The sequence below is a fragment of the Lampetra planeri genome, chromosome 20, assembly GCF_965212315.1.
Source record: "Lampetra planeri chromosome 20, kcLamPlan1.2.h2, whole genome shotgun sequence".
Lineage (NCBI taxonomy): Eukaryota > Metazoa > Chordata > Hyperoartia > Petromyzontiformes > Petromyzontidae > Lampetra > Lampetra planeri.
Window position 1 is genome coordinate 4270241 of NC_136126.1, and position 17686 is coordinate 4287926.

At 48.6% G+C, this 17686-nt stretch overlaps 1 long non-coding RNA gene across 1 annotated transcript; it reads right to left on the bottom strand.

Moving 5' to 3' along the window:
• Positions 1 to 76: 76 nt before the first annotated feature.
• On the bottom strand, positions 77 to 6941 carry LOC144724300 (uncharacterized). The gene is made up of 2 exons (XR_013586462.1): positions 4777 to 6941; positions 77 to 3468 (listed from the first exon to the last, which is right to left on the bottom strand). It is a non-coding gene; the product is annotated as an uncharacterized LOC144724300 (long non-coding RNA).
• Between the last annotated feature and the right edge of the window lie 10745 nt (positions 6942 to 17686).

The following is a 17686-nucleotide window of genomic DNA, read 5'->3' on the forward strand; positions in this document are numbered from 1 at the left end:
ACTAAAGACATCAGTCACAACAACAACAACAACACAAACACAAAAGCAAATGAATGCATGGCAGGTATTATGGAAATTCCTTGCAAGATATATTGTTTTAATCCATAATACAGGTTTTTTTTTTGTGTCGTGAAACCCGCCACTACCCGACACAGCCAACTAGTAAGGGTTGTCACGTAAACAGAACGTGCCCAATTCGTCACTAGCACAGCACACCGGTGTGTTGGAGAGCAAATCCACAACATTTACAATCGGAGTACGACATTGAATGTTGACATACATCACTTTGAAAGGTATATTATGAAGCATGTTGTTACGTGTTATCGTACAGCACAGGGATGTTGTGGTGGTCTCATGGCTAGCACATTGTGACCTGCTATCCAGACGTCACAGGTTCAATCTCTTGTTGGGGGCGGTGGATATGTATGTATGTTTGCTAAACTTCTTTCGCACCGTATGTAGTCGACCGTGCTAATGGGAGGTGTGAAATAATGATGCAGGGTTCTTAAATCACCCCCCACCCCCCAAGCCGTTCCTGTCCACCCAGCAGGATACACGTGGACACCAGTTAAGTCGATTGGCAAAAGTGGGGTAAAGTGTGGGTACATCCACGTCTTCCTAAACGTCTCACCTGCGTGGAAGAGTAGGCTCTGGTCGAGGATTTTGCAGCGCTGCAGCTTTGTCTTTTCCCATACCAAACGGTCCGTATCAAAACGCACACACGGCACACATAAACTGCGCATGCAGGCGTTATTTGTTGACGCTGCTGCTGCTGCTGCTGCATTTGGCAGTGGTGCAAAAGCACAAATAAGCAAACAAGTACTCAACACCTTCGTCAATATCACGGTGGCCTTAGAATAAAATAAAAAATTAGGCGACGCTTCGGGAAATGGCAGCTCTTCACAGCACCACGTGCGATATGATAGCACCGTGGGCATCGTGCGTAACGAGGCGGCGGTGACTATGCACGTGACTGCCTGTAAGCCAGCACTGCGGAAGGCAGCGAGGGTTTGGTGGATTTCGCCGCACAAGTAATTAAGTCAGGGCATCTGACATCGCGCACTCTTGTGAGTCCAGTCCATCGCGAATGCGCATGGATCGCACGTTGAAGTGGTTGTTGTTGTTGTTGTTTGACTTGCATCCCACTGGGATTTTTGCACACAGCGTTGGTGTACGGTGTTTTTTTCTGCAATATTTTGCTGTCTTTTCTTGGATTTTCTGTTTGCACTCAGTCACATATTCACTGTAAGATGTTTTTTTTGTTCATGTTTATGTTTGTTGCGGTTGCACCAGATTCAAGAGCCGAATGGCTCACAGGGCTATACCTAATAAATGAATGTGAACTTGAAGCGAGCTCTCTGAAACGGCAACACCGTTTTGAGTCTGTTGCGGAACTGGCTCAGACTCGGGGATGCTTCCCGAACGTGAGCTGGCAGCGGTGTGTCCAGCGTCCTTGGGCCGGAGACCCCGCGGATCGTAGTCGGAGTCGATTTGGGTCTGTTGAAGCCGGCAAGTGTCTTGAAACTCCCTTCCCGTGAGCACCGAGGAGCAAGTGTGGGCTGATCGACATCTGTTTCCATCTGTGCGGGGATTGAGCGTTGCCACCACAGCAAGTGTGGACTGATCGACATCTGTTTCCATCTGTGCGGGGATTGAGCGTTGCCACCACAGCAAGTGTGGACTGATCGCCATCTGTTTCCATCTGTGCGGGGATTGAGCGTTGCCCCCTTGCACGCGCAGGTTGTCTCCGTGCGCTCCGGTTTCCTCGCACTTGTAGATGGTAGAACCCCTCTTAATGACCACCCCTTTTAACGACTAATCGCTTAACGACAGGCCTCCATAGAGCCCAATGTGTAGTGTATAGTGTAGTGTATAGTAGTGTAGAGTGTAGTAGTGTAAAGTATAGTAGTGTAGCGTAGAACCCCTCTTAACGAGCACCCTGTTAACGACTAATCGCTTAACGACAGGCCCCCATAAAGCTCAATGTGTAGTGTATAATGTAGTGTATAGTAGTGTAGTGTATCATGTAGTGTATAGTAGTGTAGTGTATAGTAGTGTATAATAGTGTAGTGTATAATAGTGTAGTGTATAGTAGTGTATAGTGTAGTGTATAGTGTAGTGTATAGTAGTGTAGTGCCTCCATAGAGCTCAATGTGTTCGCTTACCGACCATTCCCCTGTTAACGACGGGCTGTTATAGGGGCAGTAATGATTAATTAATGCATTGATTAAGCATGTTTTTTTTAATATATGATGTGTTCAAATTGTTGTTATTATATTTATGTATTAATATACATTGTTTAAATATCGTAAGGTACGTTTTTTAGGTCAAAAATGGTAATTTTCGATGCTATCGGAACAAATTAAGCCTTTAACGTGTATGTCCTATACTCGCTTAACGACCAAATCACTCAACGGCCGGTTTCGTGGAACCAAGAGGGCTTCTGCTGTAAACACTCATCATTCATTGACTGAAATCATTGTAAGATTAAAAAAGCCAGCGCAAGACCCTCCTGGAAAAAGTCCTAGAACTCAGCGTGTCTCTACTGGATAATTAAGTAAATGATTACATTCGCTTTATATATGCGACGTCTCATTTATTCATCTCAAGATAGTGTAACTGAGTTCTTTTTTACACATATGCACACGTATCTTATCTGAACCATCTATGACTTGTGTTTAACAACAGAAAGAATTTGACCTATTGCGCATTACTCACACGCAACTTTATAGCAGCAGCAACGCGTAACCATAACGCGTCGTAGAAACCCGACTCCCTATGATGCATAAGCATTCTCTTAGTCACCACCAGCAAAAGAATTCGAACAATCTCTTGAGAAGTATTTCCGGGTTTGATGCCTTGACTATGTTAAGGTTGGCGGTGCGTTTACCACAGCGCGACTGTTTTATCACTTGAGTCGATGATAGCCTGAGGACCATGTATTGACAATAGTTAAGAAAAAATCAATGTTCTTGTCATTTTTTCTAATATATGCCTTTTTCTTTGAAATGTGATTCTTAAAGATGTTACTGTTAGTTTTAACGTGAGGTTAGTGACACTTAGTCTGTGCTCAGCAGTTTGCCTGGATGAAGAGTGGGCTGAGATTTTCCCAATCAAAGAAATGAAACGTAATAAACCGACGTTTGGTTTAACCAGGTGAAACGTCAACAGACCGTGATGGTCTCAGGTGCCAGGGTGATGTGAAATTGTTAAGTAGAAAATTGAACTAATACTTGTTGCCACCCTTGGTCAATTTGGACAAAGGCCCTCCTCAATGCTTTATTTTGTCATGACAGTTGTTTGACCATACTTCACCATTCTGGTTAGTGCGTGTCAGTGAAGGCAGAGTTTGCATATCTCTCTCCCCGTGGTCGCGTGCATTTATCTCCAGGTCTTCCGGTTTTTCAAGATAAGCCACTTCTTCGAGCTATCATTTATGGCCAGGTAGCTTCTGAAAATGTTCCTGACCTGGTAAAATAAAAACTATTTGTTTAGATTGGGTTCAGATACCACTTGTCACTGATGCCAGCCATGGGCAGGAATCAAACACATGTTGCCCGATTCATAGCCGAGTCCGCTAACACTGTGCCACTGGTCTACCCCCAAATGTCACGTGGCATAACTACAGTATGTGACAATATTATACAAAGACATTTTCAAATGCACTCAAGCAAATGTACCAAAAGCAGTGAACTCACATACAGTGTGAAAGCGTTTAGTGAATCAGAAAAGCTCTCAGAGATTTAAACGAAATAATTGTATCACAGTTCTGCCGTACGCATTTATTGCCTTGATACCCTGATAGTTTTCACTGACCCGCTTAATGTATGTTTGTTAGATCTCTGTCGCACGTAAGATTCACGAAACGCTTTCACACTCTATGTAAGTTCACTGCTTTTGGTACATCTGGCTGAGTGCTTTTGAAAAATGTATTTGTATAATATCGTCATGTACTGTGGCTATGCCATATGAGAGCAATTGTGGGTAGACCAGTGGCACAGTGTTAGTGGGCTGTGCGATGAACCGGGAATGCTAATCCGAGGTGCGATGAGCACCTTCGTGTTAATATTCAGTCGACTGAACGGTAACACGGATGTAATAACCATTGAAAGAGTAATTACATGAATTCATATTTACAGTACGCAAGTTTTTCTATATCAACACATTGGTACGAACTCTCCATACATGTAATTTAAAACTAGATTTTTTTCTGGAAAATCCTCTAGGCTGGCTTGTAGCATTGGTTATCGGCGTACGGCACTAAATCACAAGAGCACAAGATACGCCTGTCCATAATAATCCTATATGACACACTGTTATGAGGACAAAAACAAGGCGAGATGCATGTGGCGTTGTTAAAATAATTCCCGAAACGGTCTTCCGGGACTCCTTCCGGCTGAATTCAATCACTGGAGTCGAGAAGCTATACACGGATGACCCCATACATTCGTAAAGATTGTTTTTGTCATCCTACTACAGAGAGGAAGAACAACAAAAACACCAGCGTGATTGAGTCTGCGAAGCTTACAAAGTTTGCGTTGAGCAATTGGCACGGGGGGTGGGGTGGGGTGGGGCTTGGGTCATTTGACCCTGGCTGGGAAGACCCTGAACCCAAAGGTCAACACAAACCAATTACAGAGCCTGACGACCGGCCCACATGTATGTGTGCCCGTCTGCCCCAGACATTGGGCGAGGTGGTGAAAACGGGTAAACAAAATACACGCACCATCAGTCTATGAGAGTAAGGTAAGCACACACACACACAGTGACTCGTACCTTGGCAGCCGTGATGGGCCTTAGGGATTACGTTTGAGTCCCGTAATCTGTTCATCAATGATTCGTTTGTATCGTCTCGAATGCCGCTCTGAGCGCTTAACATTCTGTGAAGATAAATGTGAAACACGAGTGTGCGTACGGGTGGCGCTAGTCGGAGACCGTGTATGACAAGGTCCAAGGGTGCACGGGGAGCCCGGTGCTATCGGAGCGGGCAGGCGGCCGGGCTGATTCGGGAACTGCACGTGGAGCGATAGCGGGACCGCAACATGCATTGTGTTCCTCTCTTCCAGGAATTCCGGACGAAGCGAAGCAAATTTGAAACGTAACAGTTATTTTAAAGGGCATTTTTTTTTTACCTGTATAAGTCAATAACTCATTGGTGGTTAAAATGTCTACGGGAGGCATTATTTTAATGTTTCTTGCTTAATGAGCATTGTTTAACAGGCCTGAGCAAGAGGTGGAAATTGCACATTTCTATGGCGGGGGCGTGTCTGTTGATGAAACAGATTTCCTGTTTTTTTTTTTTGCAATGAGTCAGTTGTGTAAATTCCACATTCACATGGTGGGGCAAGTTTGTTGATATTCTGTCGTTGATCTCCTGTTTACAATCCTGAGCCAGAGATGCACATTCCACGTTACTATGGCAGCTCGGGTCTCACCACAGAACAACCGCTTCCCGACAAAGTGGAACTCATTTTATGGACACTGGAGGAACTACGGGCTGCGTTGAACGCCCAATCAGGAATTGAACTCGCGCGCATCGCCTGCGAGGCACTAGCTCTTCCGCTGGTGCCACCAGACTCTGAGGCGGACGGTGCCACATTTGAAACGTGACCAGCACTCGCGTCGTGTGATGCAGGGCTGTCCGCCGATTCGCAGGTTTGTACGGCGGTCTCATTTGTCGTTGGCATCTGCCACCGAATGCTCGTTTTAAAGCAAAAGTGAAACCACAAATCGGAAGTTGGCGCAGGACGCGTCACGAGAACGACCTTTGTCGAGAGACGAGGGACAACGTTGACCGAGGCAAAGCCAAGAGAAGGAGGAGAAAGACGGCGGAAGAGACGGCGAGACGAAATACATTTAGAGAGAACAACAAAAAACGTTCAGGAGGGGGCCCCCACTGGATAAGCACAGCCGAGGAGGGGAAAGGAATGGAAGGCAATAGGCTGGGAGGTCTTTCAGTTTCAGGCGGACAACACCAACTTGCCCTGGGGGTCACCAGCAGTGGGTAGATACAGGCAGACAACACCAACTTGCCCTGGGGGTCACCAGCAGTGGGTAGTTACAGGCGGACAACACCAACTTGTCTTGGGGGTCACCAGCAGTGGGTAGATACAGGCGGACAACACCAACTTGTCTTGGGGGTCACCAGCAGTGGGTAGATACAGGCGGACAACACCAACTTGTCTTGGGGGTCACCAGCAGTGGGTAGTTACAGGCGGACAACACCAACTTGTCTTGGGGGTCACCAGCAGTGGGTAGTTACAGGCGGACAACACCAACTTGTCTTGGGGGTCACCAGCAGTGGGTAGTTACAGGCGGACAACACCAACTTGTCTTGGGGGTCACCAGCAGTGGGTAGTTACAGGCGGACAACACCAACTTGTCTTGGGGGTCACCAGCAGTGGGTAGTTACAGGCGGACAACACCAACTTGTCTTGGGGGTCACCAGCAGTGGGTAGTTACAGGCGGACAACACCAACTTGTCTTGGGGGTCACCAGCAGTGGGTAGTTACAGGCGGACAACACCAACTTGTCTTGGGGGTCACCAGCAGTGGGTAGATACAGGCAGACAACACCAACTTGCCCTGGGGGTCAACAGCAGTGGGTAGTTACAGGCGGACAACACCAACTTGTCTTGGGGGTCACCAGCAGTGGGTAGTTACAGGCAGACAACACCAACTTGCCCTGGGGGTCACCAGCAGTGGGTAGATACAGGCAGACAACACCAACTTGTCTTGGGGGTCACCAGCAGTGGGTAGTTACAGGCAGACAACACCAACTTGCCCTGGGGGTCACCAGCAGTGGGTAGATACAGGCAGACAACACCAACTTGTCTTGGGGGTCACCAGCAGTGGGTAGTTACAGGCGGACAACACCAACTTGCCCTGGGGTGAGTGAGTGAGTCAGCCGTTCTGGAGGAGGTTGTTAACTGCCGAGGGGTCTTTCGTCGCATTCAGGCGCTGTCTGCGTTCTGACGTGAACGCCTCGACGACCTTTGCCTCTCGATGTATTTACTCCCGTTAATGATGGAAAGTTTAAGTGGCAGCTCATCTCTCTCTGTCTCTCTGTGTCTCCCTGTGAACATATTGTGCACACCTCAGAGTTGCCCCCCCCCACACCCACCCACACCCACCCCCCGTCTGTCATTACAACATGCCGAATCCAAAAATAGGAGCAAGCTTTTACAAAAACCATCCTTATGAATATTTTATCCGACAGACTTTACAAATGTCCCCCTCCCCCCTCCCTCAAGCCCTGACGTCGCCGCAGCAAGATGAAGGCTACGCAGCAAGAATTGGGTTCCACCTTGTGACGGCACTGACGCTACCAGTTTGCGGCAAACATCTTATTCCTTTTGGAAAATCGTTGAAATAACCATTCCACACCGATGGGCATAACCTTAACTGCGGCGCTAAGCTGCGGCGGCTTAATCTGCTTACTCTGTTTTTTTTTCGCCCGGTTACTCGAACACAAAAGAAAATGTGGACCTCTACTGAGCTCCGACTGGATGTGCATTCATTCGCGTAATCGACACTGGCATATTGTGGGAGGGTTTTTTTTCTTCTTGGACCAGGACAATGTTTTTTTTATTTTCATTTCGGCTATATATATACACACACACACGGTATAAAGCAGTGCCACGAACGTGCACTCGACTTATTGTTGCAACGCTTTAACGTGAACGCTGTGGCACATGCAACGGTTTTAAATAAACACAATATCCCGTTGCACATCTTCAACCGAAGGATCGCGTGGTTCCCTTCGTGGTGACCTCCCCCAGCGCGCTGTTACTAATTGGTTGATCAGTTCCTGGGGCGGGGGAGGGGTGGGGACAATGGAATAATGGGGGAGCAGGCTGGGATTAGTGGCATAGCGGAGTCGGCATTGGACTCGGTGCAAAAATACACAATTAGGGCCCTCTGTCGAATTTTCCACTTCTTTCGTATCCCACTGTTTGGACGGGCCCAGGTGCAGTTTCACCGCCTGCAAACTTCATCGCCCACGCCACAGAGGTCACAACCGGGTACCCGATACCCGTACCCTACCCGATACCCGGCTACCCGTACCCGGCCGGGTACGGGTACGGGCAGCCGTTTGCGACCCTGGTGCAGCCGGGTACGGGTACGGGTAGGCCGTGAGTCACCGGTGAGTAACCGTTTGTCACTCATTTCGGGTAGGGTAAGGGTATGGGTAGCGTACGGGTACCCGTACCCGGCCGGGTACGGGTACCCGTTTGCGACCCTGGTGCGGCCAGGTACGGGTAAGGAATCAAAACCCGTTTGCGCCCTCTGCCACGCCACCGTCTGACGTGGCCGTTTATAATCCTCTCGAGAAAGAGACGCCCAGTCCGAGGTGTCTGATTCTGATTCTAGGATCCAGACTCTCAGTGCATCTCTGGCGCCAGTGGAGTAGCGTCGGTGGCTGTGGCTCTGGGTGTAAGGGATGGATTTGGAGCCCCTCGTCCGATTTCCCAGCTCTTCATAGCCCGGCTTCTTTTGTCCCTCTGATCCGTGGATCATCTGTGCAGTTGCACCGCCTGCACTCTCGGTTGTCGTGCTCCTGACTTGGGGGGCAGAATACGGAACGTAAAAGTAGCTCGGGCGGTCTGCAATAAGGTGTAGCAAGCTATAACAGTGGATTGTGAAACGATCGATGTTCTGCGCAAAGCCCATGACAATGCTTTCTCATCACAACAGCACAGTCAGTGCCAGAGGTGGGACAAAGTCATTGTTGTGCAAGTCACAAGTAAGTCTCAAGTCTTTGCTCTCGAGTCCCGAGTCAAGTCGAGTCAAAGATGAGGCAAGTCCAAGTCGAGTCTGAAGTCATCAAAATCATGACTCGAGTCTGACTCGAGTCCAAGTCGCATGACTCGAGTCCACACCTCTGAGGTGGGACAAAGTCATTGTTGTGCAAGTCACAAGTAAGTCTCAAGTCTTTGCTCTCGAGTCCCGAGTCAAGTCGAGTCAAAGATGAGGCAAGTCCAAGTCGAGTCTGAAGTCATCAAAATCATGACTCGAGTCTGACTCGAGTCCAAGTCGCATGACTCGAGTCCACACCTCTGAGGTGGGACAAAGTCATTGTTGTGCAAGTCACAAGTAAGTCTCAAGTCTTTGCTCTCGAGTCCCGAGTCAAGTCGAGTCAAAGATGAGGCAAGTCCAAGTCGAGTCTGAAGTCATCAAAATCATGACTCGAGTCTGACTCGAGTCCAAGTCGCATGACTCGAGTCCACACCTCTGAGGTGGGACAAAGTCATTGTTGTGCAAGTCACAAGTAAGTCTCAAGTCTTTGCTCTCGAGTCCCGAGTCAAGTCGAGTCAAAGATGAGGCAAGTCCAAGTCGAGTCTGAAGTCATCAAAATCATGACTCGAGTCTGACTCGAGTCCAAGTCGCATGACTCGAGTCCACACCTCTGAGGTGGGACAAAGTCATTGTTGTGCAAGTCACAAGTAAGTCTCAAGTCTTTGCTCTCGAGTCCCGAGTCAAGTCGAGTCAAAGATGAGGCAAGTCCAAGTCGAGTCTGAAGTCATCAAAATCATGACTCGAGTCTGACTCGAGTCCAAGTCGCATGACTCGAGTCCACACCTCTGAGGTGGGACAAAGTCATTGTTGTGCAAGTCACAAGTAAGTCTCAAGTCTTTGCTCTCGAGTCCCGAGTCAAGTCGAGTCAAAGATGAGGCAAGTCCAAGTCGAGTCTGAAGTCATCAAAATCATGACTCGAGTCTGACTCGAGTCCAAGTCGCATGACTCGAGTCCACACCTCTGAGGTGGGACAAAGTCATTGTTGTGCAAGTCACAAGTAAGTCTCAAGTCTTTGCTCTCGAGTCCCGAGTCAAGTCGAGTCAAAGATGAGGCAAGTCCAAGTCGAGTCTGAAGTCATCAAAATCATGACTCGAGTCTGACTCGAGTCCAAGTCGCATGACTCGAGTCCACACCTCTGAGGTGGGACAAAGTCATTGTTGTGCAAGTCACAAGTAAGTCTCAAGTCTTTGCTCTCGAGTCCCGAGTCAAGTCGAGTCAAAGATGAGGCAAGTCCAAGTCGAGTCTGAAGTCATCAAAATCATGACTCGAGTCTGACTCGAGTCCAAGTCGCATGACTCGAGTCCACACCTCTGAGGTGGGACAAAGTCATTGTTGTGCAAGTCACAAGTAAGTCTCAAGTCTTTGCTCTCGAGTCCCGAGTCAAGTCGAGTCAAAGATGAGGCAAGTCCAAGTCGAGTCTGAAGTCATCAAAATCATGACTCGAGTCTGACTCGAGTCCAAGTCGCATGACTCGAGTCCACACCTCTGAGGTGGGACAAAGTCATTGTTGTGCAAGTCACAAGTAAGTCTCAAGTCTTTGCTCTCGAGTCCCGAGTCAAGTCGAGTCAAAGATGAGGCAAGTCCAAGTCGAGTCTGAAGTCATCAAAATCATGACTCGAGTCTGACTCGAGTCCAAGTCGCATGACTCGAGTCCACACCTCTGAGGTGGGACAAAGTCATTGTTGTGCAAGTCACAAGTAAGTCTCAAGTCTTTGCTCTCGAGTCCCGAGTCAAGTCGAGTCAAAGATGAGGCAAGTCCAAGTCGAGTCTGAAGTCATCAAAATCATGACTCGAGTCTGACTCGAGTCCAAGTCGCATGACTCGAGTCCACACCTCTGAGGTGGGACAAAGTCATTGTTGTGCAAGTCACAAGTAAGTCTCAAGTCTTTGCTCTCGAGTCCCGAGTCAAGTCGAGTCAAAGATGAGGCAAGTCCAAGTCGAGTCTGAAGTCATCAAAATCATGACTCGAGTCTGACTCGAGTCCAAGTCGCATGACTCGAGTCCACACCTCTGAGGTGGGACAAAGTCATTGTTGTGCAAGTCACAAGTAAGTCTCAAGTCTTTGCTCTCGAGTCCCGAGTCAAGTCGAGTCAAAGATGAGGCAAGTCCAAGTCGAGTCTGAAGTCATCAAAATCATGACTCGAGTCTGACTCGAGTCCAAGTCGCATGACTCGAGTCCACACCTCTGAGGTGGGACAAAGTCATTGTTGTGCAAGTCACAAGTAAGTCTCAAGTCTTTGCTCTCGAGTCCCGAGTCAAGTCGAGTCAAAGATGAGGCAAGTCCAAGTCGAGTCTGAAGTCATCAAAATCATGACTCGAGTCTGACTCGAGTCCAAGTCGCATGACTCGAGTCCACACCTCTGAGGTGGGACAAAGTCATTGTTGTGCAAGTCACAAGTAAGTCTCAAGTCTTTGCTCTCGAGTCCCGAGTCAAGTCGAGTCAAAGATGAGGCAAGTCCAAGTCGAGTCTGAAGTCATCAAAATCATGACTCGAGTCTGACTCGAGTCCAAGTCGCATGACTCGAGTCCACACCTCTGGTCAGTGCACATCCCAGCATGAAAACCATAATGACGTCAGGTTTCTATTTCACACGACTCTCTGTGCTTTCAGGGAAGAAGCAGGAGTGTGAGTGTCGGCATGTTTGTTCCACGTGCAAGCATGCGCCTGTACTTATTGTGTACCGTACGTCCCTTTTTGCCAATCTACTGCTGGGAGAGGACTTCACTCACGCCATACTGGCCACGGAGGCTGTCCGACCATCATCCACACGCGGGTCGGTGGAGGTAGGGAGGAGCGTAGATGTGGGAGCAGAGTACACCCCAACAATGTCGTATTCCGCACTTCCTTCTGTAGCCAGCAACGGAGCCCACACAGCAGCCTGTAACATCTGTTTTAATCACGCACCGTGGTTGACACTCACTCCAGGCTCGATCTAAACTCGAGCCTGCTGAGCTGTCGAGATGTGGTGAGATCGGGGCGGGCGCATTCCCGAGGATTTGTCCAGAGGCTTTTTGCCATTCGTGGGAGGTGACTAAAATGCCTCTGAAAATTTCGATTTAAAGCTTTCGTGACTGCAGGGATTCATCTTCTTGGTTCTTTCGGTAAAATCACGTAGAATGGAAGTAATAAAATAATAAAAAATAAAACATTACATTATTTTGTTGTTTTATTTTTATTATTTTCTTGGTTCTTTCGGTAAAAAGAATGGAAATAATAAAATAATAAAAATAAAACATTACATTATTTTGTTATGTTTTATTTTTATTATCTTTTTATTTCCATTCTACGTGACTTACCCAAAGAACCAAGAAGATGCCTCTGAAAATGTTTGTATTTCTGGCGATTTCCATTGAAAAACCTCTGCCGTATTTGTCAATGTTTTTTTTACTTCACAGGCCTTCATTGATACAAGGCTGGATGAAGTCTCTCCCAATGCCGTTGTGGGTCGAGGCGGTTGTCTGACCATACTTCACCACGCTGGTCAGTGCGGATTGGCGAAGGTGGTCGGATATCGCTCGCCAACGACTTTTGTCGTGAGCGGCGTGAGTTGAACTCGGGTCGCCAAGGTGTTCACGGTGCGACGCGATAACGGCTGCAGCATCGATCAAATTCTTGTCAGTTTAACATGGAGCGTAATAATTCGAAGTAATATTATCATTATTATTCTCTTAAGCGATTAAATAGAACACACGGTCGACGAGCAGGCTAGGACGACTGGACAGCACAGGCGACTGAGCCAGTGCCCCAACAGGGGGCATGCAAATAATGCCCTAGACAAATCTATAAGCTTACCAAAAAAAAGCAAATAGACCAGCGAGCAAGTAATTTCAGGACTTCGCATAGTCATCGAAAATGACTCTATGTCAATAGCAGTAAAATACAGCAATCGATTATACTGGTAGGAACCCACCGGTTCCACCAGCCCACAGGGGATTATTGTGTCCGTCCGTCCGTCGTGCAGGGAGGGGTTGGGTGGGGAGGGAAGGGCTGGGTTGGGAGGGGAGGGGAGGGTGGGGCTGGGTGGGGAGGGTGAGTAGGGGCTGGGTGGGGAGGGTGGGGAGGGGCTGGGTGGGGTGGGGAGGGGCTGGTCACCCCGTGGTGCCCTTATAAAACTCAACGTTTAACCTACTCACGCCGGCTTGTGCCCGCTCTCACAGTCGGGCATATTTGCGGAATACACCACGCCGCCGTTGACCCTGGCCATTGACCGAGCAACCCAACCTTCCTACCAGCTCCCTCACAAGGAATGCGTTTTATTAATGGTGACGACAAAAAAAATCATAATAAAAGTTGCAATTACATTAAATACTATTAAAAACACTTTTATTTTTATTTTACGAGGTAAGGCCTACTGAGCTATATAGTTACTTTTAGAAGCGACCTGGCCACAAATGAAAGCTCAACGAAGTGGCTTGTAATGTGACAATGTATCGCAGCCAAATACTCTAAACGCGTGTTTCTAAATGTGGAGGGCAAAACCAGAGGGCCCAGAGAATAATCCACGCGACCACGGGGAGAATGTACAAACTCCAAATAAACAGCAACAGGTGTCAGCGTCAGGATCGAACCCACGACCTCCTGTATATCAGGTGAGGTAGTTAACATCTCCCAGCCACCGCGATGATGATGAGAGAGAGAGACACGCAAACTCCAAATATACAGCAGCAGGCGTCAGAGTCGGGATCGAACCCACGACTTCCTGTACACCAGGCGAGGTAGTTAACATCTCCTGGCCACCGCGATGATGATGAGAGAGACACGCAAACTCCAAATATACAGCAGCAGGCGTCAGGGTCGGGATCGAACCCACGACCTCCTGTATATCAGGCGAGGTAGTTAACATCTCCTAGCCACCGCGATGATGATGAGAGAGACACGCAAACTCCAAATATACAGCAGCAGGCGTCAGGGTCGGGATTGAACCCACGACATCCTGTACACCAGGTGAGGTAGTTAACATCTCCTAGCCACCGCAATGATGATGAGAGAGAAAGAGACACGCAAACTCCAAATATACAGCAGCAGGCGTCAGGGTCGGGATCGAACCCACGACCTCCTGTACACCAGGCGAGGTAGTTAACATCTCCCAGCCACCGTGGCGCCCTATGCACCGTGAAGCAGTGGCCACGGCCAACATCTAGTGGCAACATCAGAAGCAGTTCTCGGCGCGCCCCTTCACCTGCACACAATGACCCAGGGGTGGTAAGTTACAGATGTTATTGTTACATCACAATCGCAGGGATAAAGCAGCCGCAAGGTGGGTTAACTCACTCTGCTACGAACCCGGTAACTTGAGTTCGAGTTCCAGCCTCGGAGAACACCCAGCGTGAGAATGAAATCTGCACCGACGCTGCTTCTTCAGCAAAAGAGCTGTAAACAATGAACTGATTGGTTTAACACGTAGCGGGATTTCGCGACCAATATTATTCATAATAAAGGTGTTTTGGTTAGATCGCGTAAGTATAAATGTGTCGTAACCCTCCACCACCCGACACAGCCATTTAGTAAGAGATTTGTCACGTAAACAACGCGCCAATTAGCTACTACTTCAGCCCACCGGTGTGTTGGAAATTAAATCCGCAACAATTACAATTTGCGTACGACGTTTCGCTGATAATTACATCCAGAATTTTGGCTGATTTGCCAAATCGCCCGATGATGCTGGTTACGGCACATTTCTACGTACGCAATCTAACCCAAACACCTTTATTATGAATTAACTGATCGCCATCTGCGACAAAAGTATTTCCTTGAAAGAAAAAAAAACAGGGTTCATGTGTCCCGATACAGCGTGCTGTTGTGGCTCACAATTGGAGGTGCCACTCGAGAGTTTTTTTTTTCTTCTGGTTGTTGTTGTTGAAGCACCAAGGTTCAGGACGCGCTGTCCCCTTGCTGGGGCACAATGGGCCGCGCTGAGTTCGCGAGGAAGCGAACGGCAGCACGCTTCACTCATCGCCTCGCGGAATTGACGTCTGTCGCGACGAAGGCATGTGCAGCAAAACGGCAAAAAAAACATATATGTAAAAATAAAACAAAAACGAAAGGAAAAAAACCCGACAGAATTCAATAACCACTGCAGATATCTAACGTCCTGTCGCCCTGATTAAAATAATAAACTGCGGCCCTTTGTTAAGTCATTGCCAGGATGAATCTCCCCACCGCGACCTGTCATTGGGGCTTGTTTGACCTTACTTCACCGCATTGGTACGTACGTAGCCAACCGATGAGCACAGTTGGCGATGTACGGTGTGAAAGAGTACTCTGCGGTTCTTTCGGTAAAGTCACGTAGGTGAAAATAAAATAAAATAAAAAATCACGACGTTTCGGGCGCAACACAAGCGTTCGTCCTCAGGTGGGGACAACCACAGCGACAAAACAATCGATTGTTTTTGGATCTTTGCAATCACGAAAACTTAAAATCTAGGTATGAAAGAGGTTCAACATCCATCCATTCGGTGTGGGCTCGTGAAGACAGGTGTGGCCAGGCCCGCGTTTGGGAGATGTTATCTCCCTCGCCTGGTACGCAGGAGGTCGTGGGTTTGATCCCGACTCTGATGCCAGCCGTATATTTGGAGTTGACGTGATCTCTCTCCCCCGTGGTGGCCGCGTTGATTTTGCTCCGGGTTCCTCCGGTTTTGCTCCTCACATTTAAAAAACATAAATTTAGATTGTATGCCTGCGACGATAAATTCCCACATTATTACATGAGCCATTTCGACGAGCGGCCATGTGTGGCCCAGTCGCCTCTGAAAAAGAGCTATTACCCCAGTGAGCTTTACCTGATTAAAAAAGAAAGAAAGAGAAATATGTCATTATCCACTGATGGTTGGCCATGGCTTGGAATCAAAACTCAAGAGCGCAGCGCCTTAAACGCTACACCCCTCCACACCGCAGTACTTGTTATCATTCATTTAAAAAAAAACACTGCTTATTGTCACGATGTGTAAAACGCAAAACTATTCGCTGTTTCTTCAGTGAGCAGCAGCGAGGCTGCCGTGCTGCAAACGGGGGCAGCGCGCCGGCCTTGCGATCCAGAGAGAGGCCCTCCGCTTCGATCTCTCGGCGCGGCAGCTGAAAAAAACCACGCCCGCCGCGGCAAGCTCCTTGAACACCTTCACCCGCCCCCCGAACCCCGACTTAGTCCGCCCAGGACGGGGCAAACCTGCGGACCCCGGAGCCGCGTGAGGTTTTTTAAGGTCCGCTGCTTCGTTACTGTTCTTCATCAAGGACCGCCGTCTCGTGGTGTTCACGTTGCGTTGCGGTTCCTTGAAATAGTGAGTGGGGTTTTCGTTTTTTTACAGAATTATACCCAAAAAAATGACTCTTTTTTTCTTGTTATTCTTGCTTGCCGAGCCCCTGGACTCGGCAGTGCGGCACCAGGGTGGATCGGAGGGGGCACGTGTGGTGGCGTAAAGCGTGGGAACAGCCACCTCTTCCCAAGACGTCCGGCCACCCAAGCTCGACAGAGTGGGCCAAACGCCATCGGGAGAGCGCGGCTCTCAGAGCCTTAAGAGCCCCCCCCCCCCGTTGTGCAGGCGTCTGCGGTGGCTTGAGGGAGCAAATTGCAGGGCTGCACCTTTACCTTAACTGAAGCCCTATCAGGCAGAAACAACAACCCCGCCACAATTCGAGCTCTGTTCTGTGAGGGAGGCCACTGAGACCGCCACGCAGCACAGCGACTGCACGATGGAGAGCGGAGGGAGAGTGGTGGGGGTGGTGGTGGGGGTCTCGTCTTTATCCCCGACAGGAAAGGGAAACTGCCGGTGAGACTGGACTCGTAAACTACTGAACTTTTTTTTTCATTTTACCAGGTAAGGCCCACTGGAGAATATATAGCTCTTTTTGCAGAAGAGACCCGGACACAAATGACAGCTCAGCGAAGTGGCCCTGTCGTGTGGAAATGTAGAGAAGCCAAACTCGATGAACGCACTTTGAGTCTAAACGTGGAGGGAAAACCCGGAGGGACCCGGAGGGAGAAAAAAAACACTTCTAATATTCAGCAAGCGTCAGGGTTTAGGATTGGCCCCAGCCACCTCCTGTATACCACCAGGTGAGGTAGCTAACGTCTCACCACCGTTGGGCAAACGCGGGTTGTCCTCTCACTGAACGGCGCCGTGAATAATGAGCCCTGTCCGTTAAGCGAAACGCGAATGCCATCTGTGGTCAAAATCCACTCGAGCATGCAGTGGGGGGAACACAGAGTCCCAGGGCAGCCAAGGAACTAAAAACAAGCGAAAAACCTCAGCGATGTCACAAGAGGCTATATTCATGCGTTTATTTCTTTTCTTTTGAGATAATTTCTCGATTTGCCTCCCCCACGTGTGCATGGTGTAGTGAAGGGGGGGGGGTGACTATACTGTATATGACCCTGTTGAAGCCACGCGAAACCTCCCGTTGCCAAATGAGGCATCGAGAAAGCTGGCAATGCGGTACAAGTCACAGCCCGATCCGTCAATCCACCTTGCCATGGCCATATTTCCAGTGCCGGATTATCCTAGCAGCACAAGTAGCTACATATGCTACGGGCCCCGCACTTTCAAGGGCCCCGCGCTAAATGCTTTTAAGCTCTCATTTCCTATTCTTGGTTCTTTCGGTAAAGTCACGTAGAAGGGAAATAATAAAATAATACAAATTTAACTAAATTCCTGTTCAGTGATTCTGCACTTGCTCTATTACTATAGTACTATACCGCCTTCAACTTTTATGAACGAGGAGCTTATCTGAGTGTGGTAGCCAATGAATGGAACGTATTGGGGGGGGGGGGGGCGGGGCTAAAAGAGAACAACAGGTCACATGCTAAAGGTGCACATGGTGCGAGAAGACAACGACAATGCACATGTTGTTTTACCCAGACCGGTGTAGCGAGGATCCACTGAGCCATGCCACC